Here is a 19,991-nt window from a genome sequence, read left to right on the forward strand (position 1 = left end):
GGCGAGGCAACGGGAAACAGAGACAGTGGACAAGTTTCACGCTCGCCTTCGCGAAATCAACGGTATCTCATCCGAGAAGCTGAGGAGGGCGATACTATCAGAGAAGTATGTACGGGTATCACGCATCCTCGAGATGGCAAGACTCCACGAGCAAACAGAGGACCAAGTAGCAGTAATGGAAGCAGCCATTCAGAGGCTACCGCTAGACAACCCTGGACCAACAGAAGACGTAGCGGCCATCTCCCGACACCAGGGCACCCGCCCGAAACAAAACACAAGAATGCAACCACCGCAAAGGCGCGACCAATCATGCAAGTGGTGCGGAGGCCCATGGCATAAGTGAGATTCCTGCCCAGCGTGGGGGTCAACATGCAGAAAATGCAACCGCCTGAACCATTACGCTGCAGTCTGCCTAAACCCACCGAACAAGAACGACCGGGACGCAGACTCGCGGCCACCACAAGAACCACGCAGGAGATTCGCGCCCAAAGAGCCCCGCCAACCAACGCGGAGAGGGAAAGCTAGGGCAGTCGACGAATCACACAGATCCCAAACCACGAGCGAAAGCGACGAAAGTAACAGCGACTCACCCCCCGAAAGACAAGACAAAGAAAGGAGAAAGAAAGGGAAGAGGCGAATACATCGAGTGCACCTAATATCGGCAGTGGACCCACGGAAATCACGACAGAAGAGGAGACCAACATGCACCATCCTCTCCGATGGAGACCCCCTGAAAGTTATCATTGACACCGGTGCCACAGTAAATGTCATGCCTGTGACAGCATTCAACAGTCTCAACCCCAGACCAGAGCTCTTGAAGAGGAAAGTCAGGCTATACGCCTATGGATCAAAGAAACCCCTACCTGTGCGAGGATCATTCAAATCCAATTTCGCTCACAGTAATGCCAGCTGCCGAGCCCGAATTTACGTGGTGGACGCCGGGTGCGAAACCCTCCTAAGCTGTAAAACAGCCGAGAAGCTGGAGTTGATACATTTCGCCTTCAGTGCTCAACACGATGAACTACACGACCTCCTAGGGCGACACAAAAAGCTGTTCCGAGGCATCGGACGCCTAAAAGGGAGAACGGTCAAGCTGCACATAGACCCCACCATCGAACCCAAAGCTGTACGGCACAGGCGAATCCCATTCCACCTGAGAGAAGCCGTGGAAAAGGAACTACTCAAGCTCGAAAACGCAGGGATCATTGAGAAGACGTCTGGACTAACCCCGTGGGTTTCGCCGATGGTAGTAGCCCAGAAACCAAAACAACCAGGTGCGGTACGGAGTTTTTCAACGTAGACCGACAGACCGAACTTCTTGTCGACGCCAGCCCAGTTGGCCTAGGAGCCGTGCTGACCCAAACAGATAAAGATGGCACGATATTTCCAATCGCGTTTGCCAGCAGAGCCCTCACCAAACCTGAACTAAATTATGCCCATATCGAGAAGGAAGCCCTAGCCATTCTGTGGGGATGTCACCACTTTAAAGTCTACCTGTTAGGAAAACAGGCGAAAGTTTTCACCGACCATAAACCCCTTGTCCCGATATTCCGAGGCTCCGCCCCACATCCGCCCGCCCGCATTGAGAAGTGGATGTTGCAGCTTCAACCCTACAACATTGAAGTAGAATACTGCTCAGGATCGGATAATCCGGCGGACTACCTGTCCCGCCACCCGCGGCCAGCCACCGACAAAGAACAGTGCCACGCAACAGAAACGGACGAACACGTCTGTCACGTGATAGCCTGCGCCCGACCACGAGCTTTGACACTGCAGGAAGTGGTACAAGAAACCGCAGAGGACACCGTCCTAAAACATACAGCCGCAGCCATACAGTCAGGCAACTGGAAAACGTACCTCATGTCGATGTCTCACCGAACAACCACTGCCCAAGCCAAACTCAGGGCCCTTTTCGGTGTCAGACATGAACTGTCTGTAGCCCCTGAAGGAGTAATACTGAAAGGACACAGGATCATATTACCAGAATCCCTTGAGGACAGAGCGCTCAAGCTGGCCCACAGTGGACACCAAGGGATTGTCAAGTCGACCGCCTACCTAAAGTCCCGAATGTGGATGCCAAACATGCACCAGAGAATTACAGAACTCGTAGAATCCTGCACGGCATGCCAAGCCTCACGGAGACCAGCAAGCCCAGAACCACTCAGCTGCGCCCCCCGAAGCCGAAGACGGTGGGAAGCCGTCAGCATGGACCACTGCACCATCGCTGGAGAAGGATACCTGCTAGTGGTGATAGATGAGTATAGCAGATACCCGGAAGTAGAGCATGTCGCCTCGACGAACGCAGAAACCACCATCCTCGCACTGGAAAAGATATTCGCCACTCATGGCATTCCCAAGAAAATGAAAAGTGACAATGGCCCATCGTTTGTCAGTCAAGAACTAAGGGAATTTTTCAAAGAAGTCAACGTCAAACATCAACGCATCACCCCAAGATGGCCCCAGGCAAACGGTGACGCAGAGCGCTTCATGGGATCCCTGAACAAGATCATCAGGATCGCCAAGGAGCAAGGACACCCCTGGTTGAAGGCTGTATATCGGTTTCTGAGGACACACCGACAAACCCCACACACAGCCACAGGGGTCAGCCCGGCGGCCCTCATGTTCGGAGTCCCCATCCAGGCAGAGCTACTGATACACCCAGACTGGACAGCGCCAGACCCAGATATCATCGGGATGGAGACAAGACGGGAAAGACACAATGAGCGAGAAAGCATTGCTCGACGAGCACACCACAGAGACATAAACCCGGGAGACACAGTCCTCGTCAGGAACCGGGCACCACCAAGAAAATGTCCCTCAACTTTGAAGCGCGCCCGTGGACCGTCACGACCACTAACCACAGCATGATTACGGCAACCCGCGGAAAAGAGACAGTAACCAGGAACGTCTCCCATTTCAGGAAAGTGCCCCCAGAAATGTGGGAAGAACAACGGTCACCCCAGAGGGAGGAAGTAGTACACCCACCTCAAACACCCACGCCACAGCAGACCATAGAAGTGCCGGAAGGAGAAAATGGTGTAGTGGAGGCCGCCACGGAAGACGCGCCACGTGAAAGAAACACCCGATACAGTCTGAGGGAAAGGCCTAGACCATCCTCCCGCCTTCAAGGATATGTAGTAGACGAAATATACCAAGGAAGACGACAGCAGAGACAGAGACATTCACTCACCCAGAAGTAAGACTCTATGTAAAATGTAATGTCAACCCATGGGAGTTTTACCTCCAATTTGGGGAGGAATGTGGTGTCACGTGTCCCGGAATAGCAGGGTCACGTGACACTACGGGCGGATGTAGAAATAAAGGCATCACCGGAACTGGCGGGTAAACGCCAGTCCGGGTTTAGGCATCGATACCTGTGGTCCTGTATTTTATTGCTGCGCAACTCCCGCTCCCCGCGACAGCTTCACGATCACGGAGCGAGAGCCCCGCTCCGTGTCCGTCACGCTGCCGAGCCGGCAGGCTCATTATCACACTTGTGGTTGCCCTGGCTGCGCTGGGGGGTCTGTATGCTGCATATCTTGCTGAATAAAGCATATTCATAACTACTACGTGCCTTGTTGTATCATCGTAACATTGGTGACAAGGAAATTCAAGGAGACAGACCCCCAACAGCGGATGAAGCCGCTCCGCCCTGCCGTGGGCGTTGTAGCGGCCAACGAGGGAGCGGTACATCCTGCCCCTCCCCTGCGCATGTTTCACAGAGCTCTGAAGGCTGTTGTCACTAATGCAGCTCTCGGAGCAAAGCTATCTCGAAGAGCCGGGCTTTACCGTACACTATGGTATAGAGGCTCACCTTGGATTCGGCCGGGGATAGAGGTGTGCTCTCAGCTGCCCCACTTCAGGCGAAACATTTCAAGCAAGGAAGCGAAGTGGGGGACACGGAAGAAGGAGAGGTTACAGGAGGGAGAGGCACACTCAACAACAAAAAGTAAAGGGAGAAAGGAAAAGAGACAGAATTATATTATAATGACCAGCCACAAAGTGAAAGAATGATGTGCAACCATGAAGGGAAGTGGCACTTTATCATACTGAGCAGTGGAAGATGAAGCAAGTGTTGACCACGCAGGCAATCATCAGCAAGTATCAAGTGTTTCAAGGAGGTGTGTGATACAGATACAGGCGGTGCAACAGGCGGTCCAAACTGCAGGAAGGGACCTTCAGCAGGATTCAATACAAATAAGAGAATACATCGTGCACAAACCTCGTGCCCCAACCCTGAACACTGTGGATGGGCAATTCTGATTTGCTATATTAAGGTGTTCATCAGTCAGGAAAGCAATCACTTATTGGACAATTGGACAGTGGAAGAATAGGTGATCTGCTTTAGGGTGAAGAAATATTGAAGTGAAGATGGCTATGCCGGGTATAGCTGGGCCACCAGTATTTATGATCACGCCGGGTCCTGCAAAGATATTGTGGGCACAATGGCGTAAAGGCTTAGAGCAGCTGGCGGTAATTCATACTCCAGTGAGAGAAAACTAGCGTTATTGCATTTTTTGGGCTACTAAGGCTAGAGGATTTTTGAAACGCTGCCACAGCTGTAGGGTGATCGAGGAGGTGATGCTACAAATGAAATTGAGACTGCCTTATTAAAATTGGATTTACACTTCAATCCTAAAACTAGCACAATTTTGGAGCGTTTCAACTTTTGCATGTGAGTGCAAGAACAAGGAGGGACGGTGGAAGAATATGTCACTGCTTTACGCCACTTAACATTATCTTGTAAATTCCAAGGGTCCTTCGATGAGCACATAATGGACCAGTTTATGACCCATTGCTGTTCAAATAAGATTCGGGAAGAACTGTGGTTAAGGGACGAGCCTACACTGGACGAGGTGTTGGATATAGCTAGACGTGTGGAACACTCGTTGGCATGCATGGCTAAGCTGACGAAGAAAGAATGCAATGAGCCAAAGAAAGGGAAAGTGGAAGTGTTAAATGTAGGCGAATCCAAGAACAAGAAGAAGAGCACGAACACACCAGTAGCACAGGGTCTCGTGGAGGATAAAAGAAGACAAGGAAGTTACCAGAAGGGAGAGAAAAGAGAGGAATGACTATGCTTTTGGTGCGCGAGTAGCAGTCATTTTGCAGCATTAGTGCCATGCCCAGGACGAAGGGCCACATGTGCAAAGTGCAAGAGGAAGGGACACTTTGCAAACTGTTGTAAGAATTATCAGTTTGCTCAGTTCAGTCAAAGGAGAGTACTCTATGTTAATGAAGAAGACGAAGGGAGATCCTCAGATGAAGAAAGGACATTATCGGTGCAAAACATAACTGTTAATACTGTAAATGCTGTGTGGAATAGTGAGGAGGAGGACAAGTGTGAGCATCCGTATGCTTTGGTGAGAGTGAATGAAATGAGTTTCGTATGATGGTTGACTCAGGATCAAAAGTTATCTTGATTTCAAGGGAAGCCTTCGAAAAGGAGGTGAAGGGAGACATTTGAAATTTGTTGAAGTCCGACATTAACCCTAGGGGATAGAACCAAGACAGGATAGAATTGTTAGGTTATTGTATGGGAAAGTATAAGTTTAAAGGGTGACACTGTGAAGGGAACATGTATGTCACAAAGAAGGGACTCACATTGCTGGGATGGAGAGAGCAGAGGAGCCTGAAGATAAGACTTGATCCCAATAAGGAGGATCAAGTGCTACAGGTGGCGTGTATGCCCGCAGAGAATTATCCTAAGATTTTTAAGAAGTGTGTGGGCAAGATAAAGGGCTTTCAGCATCGGATAATCATAAAAAAGGGAGTGTGCCCTTTGTTGCCAAATTGAGAGCTGTTCCTTTGGCCCTGAGGGATGGATTTAAGAAAGAATTGGAGAAATTGTTGCATATGGGAGTGATTGAAAAGGCAAGAGGTGTGTATTGGACTTCACCAGTAGTAGTGGTAAAAAAGGGATCTGGTGAAGTAAGATTATGTATTGACTTGCGTGAGCTCAATAAGTGTGTGCTAGTTGACAGACATCTGTTACCAAATATGGGAGAGATGTTGGCGAGCGTAGGGCGTGGTAAGGTATTTACAAAATTGGACATGGCGTCGGCCTTCCACCAAGTGGAGTTGGAGGAAGGCTGCCAGAAATTGACCGTGTTTGTCACACATGAAGGAGTGTTCCAGTTCAAGAGGATGCCATTTGGTTTGGTGTCGGCTTCACCAGTTTTCCCGAAAGTGATGGATCGGTTTCTCAAAGGCGCGAAAGGGGTCTTTTGTTTTCAAGACAATGGGCCTCATTAGGAGTTTAGAGGTAGCCATGCCGTTCTTACCGGCATGGCTACCCCAAAACCGGGTACCGGGTCCCAAAAATCAGGAATTGCTGGGCCATGCCGACTTTTGCAGGCCCGGTAAATCCCCTTCTCGGGACCCGGACCCGGTACATCCCCATTCCCATTTGAGCACCCATAGGGCTCAATGGGAATGGGGAGGATGCTAACAATGGACCTGTTAATGACGGGTCTGTCGTTAGCGTCCTGGTCTGCTCGCGTGTGGCAGTAAGCACGTCTGGTCTGAACCAGACATCCTTACCATCACCCGCGAGCGAACCCGTAATGTGGCAGCCTGGAATGAACGGTGCCGGTACCTTACTGGCACCTTCATTCCGCGGCCACCTTTCTCCTAATGAGGCCCAATGTATTGGTGTGTGGGAGACATTGGAGGAGCATAATAATGTACTGGATATGATATTGATGATATTTGAGCAGTAGGGAATCACACTGAGAGAATAGGCCAGCCAATAAGGTTGAATTGAGGTAATTTCTTGGCATGACAGAGTTTTACCAAAAGTTTGTGGAGAACTATGCAATCAAGATGAGAGAGATGAGAAAGTTATTGAAGAAGGGTGTTGAATTTATATTGAATGAGGAATGTGAAAAAGAATTCGCAAGAATAACAGATGAGATAAATTTAGCACGTCCGTTAGGATATTTCGATACGAGGAGGACCACAATTATTACAGTGGACGCAAGTGATGGGGGTGTTGGTGCTGTGTTGAAACAATTGTGTGGCGATGGTAGAGAAGAAGTGATTGCTAATGCGTCTTGAGGACTGAGAGGTGCAGAAGTCAGGTATTCTGTGTTGGAGAAGGAAGCTTTGGCATGCTACTGGGCTGTGGAGAGATTCAAAAACTTTGTGTGGGGAACTGATTTTGTTATTAGGACGGACCATAGGCCTCTCAAAGTGATTTTTGAGAATAAGGGCTCAGATAAAGTCCCTGCAGGGTGGCTGGATGGGTCACCAGGATGCAGTGTCATCGATTGAAAATGGAGGTGATTCCAGGAAGGGAGAATATTTTGGCAGACAGTGTATCGAGAATAAAAGTATCATCATATGATGTTGTTGAGGATGGTGACATGGAGATGGTGTTTGTTCATTCCGATGGCATTGTGTCCAAGGAAGAGTGGCTCAAGGAAATTAAGAAAGACAAGGGGGGTCATTACGAGTACGGTGGTAGGGAGTTAACGGCACCGCAGCATTCCGAGGTCCCTTAGCGGGTCCCACCAGGTCCAGCTGGTTTTACCAGCCGCCCTTAGCGGGACCCGTTAAGGGACCATGTAGCTAATAACAGGCCTGCTATTTGCAGGCCCGTTATTAGCTCCTTCCCCATTCCCATTGAGCCCTATGGGGGCTGAAATGGGAATGGGGAATGGTATTCGAAATGGGGACTTACCGGGTCCGCATAGGTCGGAATGTCCTGGTAAGTCCCCATTCCGACACCACGGACCCGGACACGGGTTTGGAGGCAGCCAGGGTGCTATTAGCATAATGGCTACCTCCAAAATCGTAATGACCCCCAAGGTGTTAAATCGAGTGATGACTTATGTAATGTCGACGGTGTGGCCAAAGAGAATTGATTTGTTAGAAAGGGAGAGGCCATTTTGGGAAGTGAGGGACGAGATGTGTGTGTTGGATGGTATATTATTCAGGTGGGAATGGGCAGTGGTTCCTGAGGGTATTCGAGGCAAGATCATTGATTTGGCTCATGGTGGGTCATATAGGGGTTACTAAGGCTAAGGATGTTTTGAGATGTGATTATTGGTGGCCAAGGTTTTACAGAGATATTGATAGGTGGTTAAGTGAATGTCCGATATGTGTTAAAACTGGTAAAGGCATGGAGGCAAGTAGACATCCTATAGTAGATGTAGGTGTTCCTTCAACGGTGTGGTGTGATTTGGCCATGGACATCCTGGGTCCTGTTGATCTGGGTTATGGTAGGGGTAGGTTTGTGGTATTTGTCATGGATCTATTTTCGAGATGGTGTGAATTCAAGGTTGTGAGAGAAATTCCGGGGGAGAGTATGGTGGATGTGCTTCAGGATATATTTGCGAGGGAAGGTATGCCGGAAAGTAACTTGATGGATAATGGAACACAATTTACTGGAGGATGTTTTGCTAAGTATTTGAAGGAATGTAGAGTGAAACATAAGAGGTCGGCGCTTTACCATCCTGAGACTAATGGACTGGTTGAAAGAATGAATAGGTGTGTGATGCAGAGTGTTCACATGGCCCAAAAGAGTGGGTGTGATAAGAAGGTGGCTATTCAAAATAGGTTGTGGGCGTTGCGCATGGCTCCGCATGCCACCACCGGTTTGTGTCCGTATGAATTGATGAGAGGATACAAGCTCATTTCCGCTGTGAGTCCTCCGTGGTTAGGTAGGAGTAGAGAGCCTGACTTGATTGTGGATGAGGTAAGGAGGATGTTAAAAAAGAAAAAGGAGAAATGGGTCATGCGCGAGAATGAGAGGAGGGGCAAGAAGGAGTTAAGAGTAGAGTATGGTGATTGGGTGAGGATCAGGAAAGGTGTTGTTAAGAGAAAAGGGGATCCATTGTATTCTGAACCTGTGAAGGTGGTTGTTGTTTTGAAAGGAGCGGTTCGGGTGTTGGGTGGTCAGGTGTGGAACAAGGATCGAATTGTGATGGTGAGAAGGAGTGTGGTGTAATCTTTTGTTGGAATGGTGTGTGAAAAGGAGGGAGATGTGTTATGATGTGACTTGGTTGGAACTATACCATGTCATGTGGAGTTTTGTCTGACAGGGGTTCCAATGCTGTCAGAGGATTCTTGTGTCCTTTTTTACTTTCAGAGAATTCTAATATTTGCCAGTTGAAGAGTTGCTGTGTTGCCTTTGGTTTCCATGGTTGCGCTGGGGGTCTGTGTGCTGCATATTTTGCTGAATAAAGCATATTCATAAATACTACGTGCCTCGTAGTATTCAACGTAACAATATGTTTAGGACGAGATGGGCGTGATTTGCATTCAAGTTAAGTCATCTGATTAGAGTGTTAAACGGGATATCATATTGTACCTCCTTTATTGTATATATTGGCCTAAGCCCAGTCGCTCTGCAAAGAAATCCGCATTGCAAGGTCCCAACCTTAGATCGACCTAGCCGCCAATTTAGGTCCATCCGCCATTTTGATTTGCTTTTCAAAGTCACTCTGTGTTCTAAAATGGTGGACAGTGTTTTCCTGCTTGTAACCTAGCCGTCCTGACCTTCGCGCAAAGTTAATGTCCAAACTGCCCGTAGGCCAAATGTTAGGACCGTGTAATGAGACCTTGTCCTACGTTTGACCTGTGGATCGAGGACTACCTGCGCCAACAAGTCCGATCCACGGACATACATCAAATACAATGTTTGTTGTTTAAATAATAAACGTGAACACCTGTTGAACTATATTGTATAGGACGTGTATTAAGGATTAATGTTAAATTCGAAGATACACTGTTGCCATTGTGACTTGTTGTACAAACTGGAAATAATACACATGCATATAGTTGAATAAACTAGAGGTGAACTTGGCCCGAACCCTAGACTGAGATTTATTAACCTGCAGAGGGGTTGGACATCGTGATTGGAAACTGTATAAAAGATGCAAATGTTTAGATGTCCAGTACCTCTCACTTCTCACACCGAAAGGTCTGGTATTCGCTGTGATGTACTGATGGCCAGATAGCTATCTGATACTTTGTTTCTTTGTAAACTGCACAGTTATTTGAAGCCCATGTTTGGTGTATTTCCTTTTGGGGTACTCAGCCTCGATATTTTCTTTTACTTTTACAGATGGCGCCCGAATAGGGACCCTCAAGATTGATCCCAGCTCGTTGAAGGTTGACGCAGCTATCGGACCGGGATCGGATGGTGTAAAAGGGGGCCCCTTTCTTAGATGAGACGCGACACCTGAGCAGCACTGCACGACCCGATACCTGGACGGTAAGCCCGCGGTCCGAGTCGGCATCTTGACGAGGGTCGATATATTGAGGCGGGCAGATTTGCCGAAATCACCAACCACGTGGGACCTTAGTTAGAACTTTTGCAATCCGACCGGACCTCCTTAGGATTTGATCAGGTGAGTCATGACCCGATTCTTAAGTATCCTGATAATTTGTTTTGGCGTATAGTTCTTGCAAGTACAATTATTGACCAGGTAACACCAGTATTCTGATATGCCTGGGAAATTGTCTGCCTGCTTCAGGGCATTATTCCGCAGTGACAGACAATCTTTGGAATTTGGCCGACCGGCACCAATGGAGGGGTCGCTGGCATGTACTATGCACTGTAAGCAAGGCATTGGTAGTATAGTATTTAATGATATTTGGCACAGTCAAACTAGACATGATGCCGAACTTCAGTGGCCAATCAATGGTAGTTGTGGAATTCCCCGTATTGAATACTTAGAATCCATATTATTGAAGAAAAAGGCTAGACCTTCAGCATTCGATGTATTACAGAATTGGAAGAAAGAAGCTATGCAGCAGCTTAAGAGTAGAGCAAAACATGCGTGCCGTCATATGACGAACGCCGAAAAAGCGTTGTTATATGGCCAGAATAAACAGTCTGAGTCAGTTAGGAATATGGATAGGGCTTTTTCACTTGGTATCCAGAAAATTTACCCTTTCAAAGACTTTCATGTATCTGATGAACTTATTGACAAACTTCTAAATGAACGAAGGCCTGGTGCCACTGCGCCACCTCCGTATGTTCCTCTTCCAGCAGGCGTTAAAGTACCAACCTGCAAAGAGACCTCGTAGTAAGGCGGTAAGGGCTTACCGGTACCAGTGCCCTTACCGGTACCGGTAAACCCTTACCGCCGTCCGTGTAATGAGGCCCAGAGCCTTGATAGGAATGGCTTCTTACTGTAGGCAGTGGATCCCGATTTGCTCCTTACTGATTAAACCAACGTTGGCTTTGACGAAGAAGGGCATTTCTTCGCCATTGCCGTGGAATTTGGAACACAAGCAATCATTTGATCTGCTCAAGACTGCATTGTGCTCGGCACCAATTTTGGGCACACCAAACTATGAAAAGGCCTTTGTGTTGTATGTGCATGAATGTGATGGATGTGCTTTGGCTGTATTAATGCAGGAACATGGAGGGAAGAATAGGCCATGTGGCTACTTTTCTTCCGCCCTTGATCCTGTTGCATGCGCTTTGCCAAGATGTTTGAGAGCTGTCGCTGCTGCTGCTGCGTCCATAAAACAGAGCGAGGGAATGGTCTTAGGCCATGCTTTAACCCTGATGGTACCTCACTTTGTAGATGTTTGATTAAACAGAACACAAACGCAACACCTCACCTACGCACGATTAATGAGATACAAATTGATCTTGTTTGCACCGCACATCCAAATCAAGAGGTGTTGTGTTCTTAATCCGGCTGAACTTTACCTTTCTCGCAAGGTACTGCTTGCAGTGACGAAGAGTCACATGACTGCCTTTACACTACAGAACAAGGGACCAAAGGCAGAATCGATATAAGAGACATTCCTTTGAACAATCCACAAGGGGAGCTGTTTTGCGATGGCTCCTGTTTCAAACTCCCGGATGGTACATCCACAGCTGCTTATGCAATCACCACATTGAGCACGCTCGTGGAGACCAAAAGAATCACACATAACTCCATGCAGGCCGCAGAGATTATAGCATTCACTCGAGCTTGTGAACTTTGTGAAGGGCTTATCGTAAACATATATACTGACAGTCAGTATGCCTTTGGGGTGGTTCACAACTTTGGCAGACTTTGGGCAGAAAGAGGTTTCTTGACCTCACATGGCACTAAAATTCAACATGGCTCCTTGATAGTACGGTTACTCTCAGCGCTTCCACTCCCTATTCAGCGAGTGATTATAAAATGCGCAGCGCATCAGAGGATTGTAGATAATGTAGGAAAGGGGAACGCTTTCGCTGACCAGATAGCCAAACAGACTGCCACTGATCTATCTTCAGAAATGTATACTTCAAGGGAAGCCACAAATGCCTCTACTTTGGATGAGGGTATCAAATCCATAAAGAACATTCAAGCCGATGCCACGTTAGAGGAATCTAAGAAGTGGACTGAGGGTTTGGCGAAATTGGATGATGACGGTTGTTGGATGGACAAAGTTCAAGGGAAGTGGTTATTGCCCGACGCGTATATTATGATGATGGTTGTTATGGCTCACGGTCCCACCCATATTTGTGCTCGTAAGGCCACCAAAATGTTGCAAAATGTGTGGGTAAATGACAAAATCTCTAAGGTAGCTGAACGCTTTGTTCAGGGGTGTATGATTTGTTTACAGCACAATGTGGGAAAGGGCACATCAACTCCTAGGGGTAGTTTTGGTCCACCTTCTGTCCCCTTTGAAGTAATTTATTTTGACTTCATAGAAATGGAGCGTTGTAACAACTTTAAATATGTACTAGTTGTCATTTGTGCCTTTAGCAAATGGGTTGAAGCTTTTCCCGTCAAAGATGCCACCGCTATGACCACGGCAAAGACCATACTGAAGGAATATTTTCCAAGATTTGGTCTGCCAAGAGTCATCTGGTCGGACAATGGTCCACATTTTATTGCTGCTGTAATTCTGCAGATATGCGCGGGATTACAGATTGATAAACGGTTCCATTCGGCCAGACATACACAGAGTTCTGGACTAGTAGAGAGACACAACAGCATCATCAAGAACAAGCTCGCTAAAACGTGTGCCGGCACCAAACCTTACTGATCGTATTATTGTCCATGAGGACGACCCCTCAAACTAAGACTGGGCTCTCTCCCTTTGAGGTGATCATGGGTAGGCCAGCTAACATTTGGAATATCCAAAGCCCCGTCCTTTACGAGATGTCGAAAATGTACTTCTTTCTGACTACTGTGGCCAGTTAACTAAAAACCTGTTTTTGATGTATCACCAGGTGCGAGAGGTTTTACCTGTTAGATATGAGGGCCCCGGTCACAGCATACGGCTGGGAGACTGGGTCCTCACAAAAGCATTTGAGCGATCTTCTTGACTCGTACCTCATTCGAGGGGCCCCCACCAGGTCCTACTGGTCACACAGACGGCGGTGCGGGTAACAGGGAAGAAGAACTGGATCCACGTGTCCCACATCAAGAGAATTCCGTGCCCCGTGCCACACGCTACAGAAGATACAGAACCCCTTACCAGTACTGCAACCAATGATCACGAAGCAGTAAACAGCATCGAGAGTGCATCGGAGACTCTCCCTGAGCCCGTGGGGCGTGGGGAAACAGCCATTTCACCTCCACACTCGCCAACAGTTTCGTCTTTTGAATTTGTTTTTCGGATCTTGCATCAGATCCTGCTTTGGATTCGTTGCTTCCAATGGGAAGTGACGACAAGTTGTTCACAGATCACTCAATACCAGGAGTCACAAGGTACGATCTGCGGCTGAGGAAATAGACCTACTGCACGGTTCGGTTGTGCCATCGAGAAAATCATCAAAGGGCTTGCCTTTTTGGCCCGATCATTTGTATATAAGGGGATTCTGTTGGCTAGGGTTTGTGGAAGAACTAAGAAGACGCTCGGCCTGGAGGTCGCCAGCAAAAAAACTTTGGTGCACATCGTTTGAAGAATACAATGCCTGCAACCACGCCCGCTCGTACGGAACAGATAAGAGACAGTGTGACCAGCCACGAAAAAGAACGATCGAATGTGTGGGCCCCGAAAATGTATCGTTGTTTAGTGATAATGTTAACTGGTTTTACAATAGTCATTGCTTTAGGATTTTGGTATCTGGAAAAAGTACATCTGCTTGAAAATGTGTTACCCACTGAAAATGTACCCACTGTTTCTACTCCATTCGTGCATCTGCACACTCTATCTCCTAGAGACTCTCAGCACAGACAGAGTTAGCAGAACAACACTCTGCTACTCATTATGAATGCTACACATGCCATTTTTAATAGGTCCAACTGTTGGGTTTGTTCGCATTTACCGCAACACAGGGATAAGGTGCCGGGTTGGCATATTCATCCTTTACCTTTGACAACTGCTTGTTACGCTTCTCTTAGAGCACTATTCTTTGGCCGAAGGAACGATAGCATCTCAGGGACTTTTGATGGAACTAACTTAAATGATTTTGAGAAACATGTTCTAACGCCCCTAGGATGCTCAGTCTTTGCCAATAGGAGCAGGCCAAATGTTACTTCTATTAGGCCTTCTGACAGACTGTCCCGTCCTTTTCAATCCTTGATCTCTTTTAAGATGGCTCCTATAGGCAATAGGGATGCCACGCCTCCTTCTTATACTGTTAACCACAGCCACGATTCAGTTTCTTTCTGCATACAGAGGAATGGTAATCAGTCAATGGGTGATTTTAAGGGCTACGCCAACGTTGCCAATTTGACTACTGAGGACAGACCTTTGTATGTAGGTGAACCTGTCTACTTTGTTTGTGGTAATGTAGCATTTCCATGGTTACCCAGTGATTGGCAGGGAACTTGTTATTTAGGGATTCTGTTACCCGGGGTATTCACTGCTAGCACTATAGAAGTTTGAAAGGCTCGTCCACGGCGGGATGGGAATGAGGTTACTTCAGCATAGATTCTGGGCCATGTAGCTAAATCCGTTGTGCCATTTTGGGGACAAATACTGAACTCAGAAGATATCAGGTGACTAGCGAGAGTACTGGAGAGGACCATCAACCGGACCACTGACATACTCTATAATATGACGTTGGAACAGAAAGCAATAAGGTTAGTGGCACTTCAGAACCGGATGGCATTAGATGTCATTCTGCCTGAACGTGGTGGGGTATGTAAATTAGTGGGGTCTGCTTGCTGCATTTTCGTGCCAGATTCCTCCCCAACGATTTCCAGAGCAATTCAAAATCTGCACCTCCTTAGTTCAGACGTCCATGTTCCCGAGGGAAATTGGGATCTTAGCGCTTGGTTCACGGACTTCTTGCGATCTTAGGGATGGAAGCTACTTTCGGTCTTGCTGATTATTTTAGGTATTCTGCTGTTTCTCTGCTGTTGTATACAATGTCTTCCTGGTATGTGTTCGATGGTAGGAGGATGTTGTGCACAAGCGATGGGTGCATTAGGGCACAAGGTATACGCCCCAGAGAAAATATCTAACAAATTTGTGCTGAAGGAAATCTTAGTTTCTGACCTCATGGCAATTGATATCTCCGATAGTGATTCAGGATGCATGGACATTGTGACGTGGAGTTACTCGTAAAGTGACTAGAAGTAGTTTAGCGCTTGGCTTACGCCAAAAGGAGGGTTTGTTAAATGGGATATCATATTGTACCTCCTTTATTGTATATATTGGCCTAAGCCCAGTCGCTTTGCGAAGAAATCCTCGTTGCAAGGTCCCAACCTTAGATCGACCTAGCTGCCATTTCAGGTCCATCCGCCATTTCGATTTGCGTTTCAAAGTCACTCTGTGCTCTAAAATGGTGGACAGTATTTTCGCAGCCTAGCCCTCCTGACCTTCACGCAAAGTTAATGTCCAAACTGCCCGTATGCCAAATGTTAGGACCGTGTAATGAGACCTTGTCCTACGTTTGACCTGAAGATCAAGGATTACCTGCGCCAACAAGTCCGATCCGCGGACATACATAAAATACAATGTTGTTTAAATACTAAACGTGAACACTTGTTGAACTATATTGTATGGGACGTGCCCTAAGGATTCATGTTAAATTCGAAGAATCACTGTTGCCATTGTGACTTGTTGTACAAACTGGAAATAATCCACATGCATATAGTTGGATAAACTAGAGGTGAACTCGACACAAACCCTAGACTGAGAATTATTAACCTGCAGAGGGGTTGGACATAGCGATTGGAAACTGTATAAAAGATGCAAATGTTTAGACGTCCAGTACCTCTCACTTCTCACACCGAAAGGGCTGGTATTCGCTGTGATGTACTGAGGGCCAGATAGCTATCTGATACTTTGTTTCTTTGTAAACTGTACAGTTATTTGAATAAAGATCTGAGAATCTTTATAAGCCCGTGTTTGGTGTATTTCCTTTTGGGGTACTCAGCCTTAATATTTTCTTTTGCTTTTACAAGAGAGCCCGGTTGGAGCCTGGATGGATCCCCACATGGTGGCCATATTGCAATGAAAATATAATTCACAATAAATTGAAGCACACAGTGTCAAGAGCCCAGACAGAGACTCTCTGGCAAGACGGTGAACAAGAAAATGATGGCGAGGGTACAAAGGTGAGCTTTGCAACCACGAGCCAGGGAAATGATGTAACAGTGCGCAGGCATGCCAGCGCAGTCACTGGAGCTACTCCGGTGGCTCTGAGGGGTTTCTTAGTGAGTCTGTCCAAGTGGAAGATGATAAGCCCAAGTGACTATTCAAGCTGAACCTTGCTGATGAGACCCAAGCAGGCTGAAACATCTCTGACCAGGGGTTTGGGACAAACTGCTGACGCTGAGGGAAGGACCAGGTTGCTTGGCATATGGTCGATCCATTTTTGAAAATGGCGCAGTCATGCTAAAAGGCAAAGGGCGGCTCTAGAAAGACAATCTCTCAGTAGGTTGGGGCATTGCTTTGATCATTTAGACCCATCACCTTTTGATATCATATTTTCCTTCGACATTATGATATGATATGGCATTTATAACGCGCCTATACACAAGTTTTTCATGGCGCGACGAGGCAAGGGAGCGGAGCAGAGGAAAACAGGTACACAACAATCTTACTAGGCCAAGTGACATTGAGATTGCGCAAGTGCAGGGGAGGGGAAAGGGGAAAAGTGCAATACATAAAATAGACAGTAGATAAATAAAACAAGAAATAAGAACAATAAATAAGAGGTGCGGCTAGCTGGTGGCAGGTGCAAGGTAAGTGCAGACATCAGCTGTCGTGTACTGGTAGGAGCCTGTAGGGATACAGAAACAGCCCAGAGTGCAAGGGTTGCCAAAGGGCAGTGCAGGTATGCAACTGGCGGGGAGGGGACCTGGGCCCGAGAACAGAGGGTAACCAGGTAACCAGTGCAGTTTCAGATTCATCCAGGAGATCAGCAGGGGAGAGGAGGAGAGAAAGCAGAAGCAAAGAGGAAGGTCTTGAGGTGCTTCCGGAACCGGAGATGGTTCTCCTCAGTTTTCAGAGAGGCAGGGAGGCTGTCCCAGAGGGAGGCCCCAGCCGAAAGAAAGAGATCTACCACCAACTCGTTGCTTGGAGAAGAGACTGACCCTGAGGGAGTTGGAGGCGGATGAGCGAAGAGCTTGAGAAGGAAGATATTTAGGAAGAGAGAGTTGAAAGTATTGAAGCCCCAGGCCCCAGAAGGCCTTATTGACAATGCAGAGGGTTTTGAACATAATCCTTGCTGCCACTGGGAGCCAGTGCAGAGATTTCAGTCCTGGAGGGATACGATCCCTGGGCTTGAGGCCAAGGACAAGTATCGCAGTCCTGTTTTGGATGAGTTGCAGAGGGGGGAGAGTAGAGGCAGGCAGATTTAGAAAGAGGCTGTTGCAGTAGTCCAGCCTAGAGAGAACCAGAGCTCTGGAGACGGTGATCTTCTGGGGCAAGGAGAGAAAAAGGAAGAATACCTCTGAGGAGGTGCAGCTGGTAGAGTGACTTCTTAGAGATGTCAGAGATGTGAGGAGAGAAGGAGAGTGTGGAGTCGAAGATGACCCAAAGGTATTTAGCCTCACAGGTGGGAGCAAGAAGAGGGCTAAGAGAGGCCGGCCAGAGAGTGACAGGAAAGGAGGGAGTGGGTGTGCCGATGAGGAGTATCTCAGTCTTACTGGCATTAAGGCAGAGGTCATTGGCGGCGCACCACTCCTGGATAGCAGACAGACAGCCAGAGTTGAGAGAAGGAGAGGAGGTGGCAGAAGGGAGCCTGAAAATGAACTGAGTGTCATCCACATAGCACTGAAAGTTGGGGCAGAGAGTGGTAATGTAGAAGGCAAGAAGTACCAGGCATTGGTTGAACAGCTAGGGAGAGAGGTTAGACCCCTGGGGAACACCACAGGGAGAGACAGAGATAGAGGAGTGGAAGGACCCAAGTTGGACCTGGGAGGGTTGATCGGAGAGGAAAGAAGTCAGCCAAGCCAGGGCCTGATCGGTAATACCAAGGTTATCACAGAGACGGTTGAGCAGCATGGCATGGTTGACTCTGTAAAAGGCAGAAGAGAGGACAAGTAAGATGAGGACTCAGGGGGTGTTGTAATCATGGTTGGAGAGTAGGTCTTCACAGATGTTCAGGAGAGCAGTTTATGTGCTTTTGGCTGCTCTGAAGCCAGACTGATGGTCATGAAGACAACCAACAGATTCAGACTAAGCTGGGAGAAGGCCAGCTTTTCCAGGAGTTTGCCCAGGAAAGGGATGATGGAGATTGGGCGATAGTTAGCTGGGCAGGAAGGGTCGGCAGAGGGTTTCTTAAGAAGAGGGTGCACAAGGGAGTGCATAAGGGGGGAAGGGAAGACTTCAGTGGCGAAGGAGTGGTTGCAGAAGTCAGCCAGAGCAGGAGCCAGGGTGTCAATGTGGTCCTTGATTGTTTTAGAGGAACAGGGGAGAACCTGTTTTGGCAAGACTTTCATAGATCAGACTTGTCTAGAAACCTCGTCTGGGGAGAACAGGGGAAAGGCAGAGAAGGAGGGAGGACAGGTGGCCGAAGAAGGGCCAGAGGAAGAGCAGTGAGGAGGGGGAGAGGAAGAGAGAGAGGACAGGATGTCCTGAGTTTTAGAGATGAAATGGGAAGCCAGAGCCATGCAGACAACCTGGGAGGTGAAAGGAGAGGTAGAGACTGCAGCAGGATTGGCCAGTTCCTTGCAGATTTTAAAGAGTTCGGCCGAGTTGTTTGATGCCGCAGAGACGCGGGCTTGGATGTGAGCTCTCTTCTTGGTGCCGACAGAAAGCTGGTATTGCCTTTGGAGCAGGCGACAGGCCAGTTTGTCAGAGGATGTACCGGAAGCACGCCATTTCCTCTCAGCCACCCTGCACTTGCGTTTGAGGGTGACAAGGTGAGTGTCACCAAGGAGTTGCACTTGGCTTTGGGCTTGAGGTGGATCCTCATGACAGGGGCAAGAACATTGAGAGTATCACATATAGCAGAGTGGAGTATGGAAAGGGCTTTGTTAGGGTTTAAATCAGCCAAAGAGGGAGGGGTGGGTGAGAAAGTGGTGGCGAAAACCTCAACTGACACACGCTTCATGGGTCATATAAACAAGAAGGTGGGTGGCAGTGCTTTAGTAGGTTTGGCCTGAGGGGTAGAGAGGGTGAGGTGGGAGGAACGGAGAAAGTGATCACTCCAGGAGAGAGGAGTGGTGAGACGGATAGAAAGGGGAAGGTCTGAAGAGATCAGACCATCCAGAGTGTGTACAGTTTCTCTCGTGATCCCATTACATGGTCTGCATGTATAGGTTTACTGTTTATTTCTGCATTTTGTCTATCTACAACACTCAGAGCAGTTCTGTCCAGGTATTGGCATAATCTAGCCGATGATGCCCCTGAACTTGGTGGGTGATTCCTCAGAGCGGTCCCGCCCAGCTATTGGCATAGTCTAGCCAATGATGCCTCTGGACTTGGTGGGTGATTCTTCAGCTTTTGTGTGTTCCTGGACTTGACGAGTGATTCTTCAGAGCGGTCCTGCCCAGCTATTGGCATAGTCTAGCGATGATGCCCCTGGACTTGGCGGGTGATTCTTCAGAGCAGTCCCACCCAGCTATTGGCATAGTATAGCCAATGATGCCCCTGGACTTGGCGGGTGATTCTTCAGAGCAGGCCCACCCAGCTATTGG

The sequence above is a fragment of the Ambystoma mexicanum genome, chromosome 5p (genome assembly GCF_040938575.1).
Source record: "Ambystoma mexicanum isolate Mex_15411 chromosome 5p, UKY_AmexF1_1, whole genome shotgun sequence".
NCBI classification, from domain to species: domain Eukaryota; kingdom Metazoa; phylum Chordata; class Amphibia; order Caudata; family Ambystomatidae; genus Ambystoma; species Ambystoma mexicanum.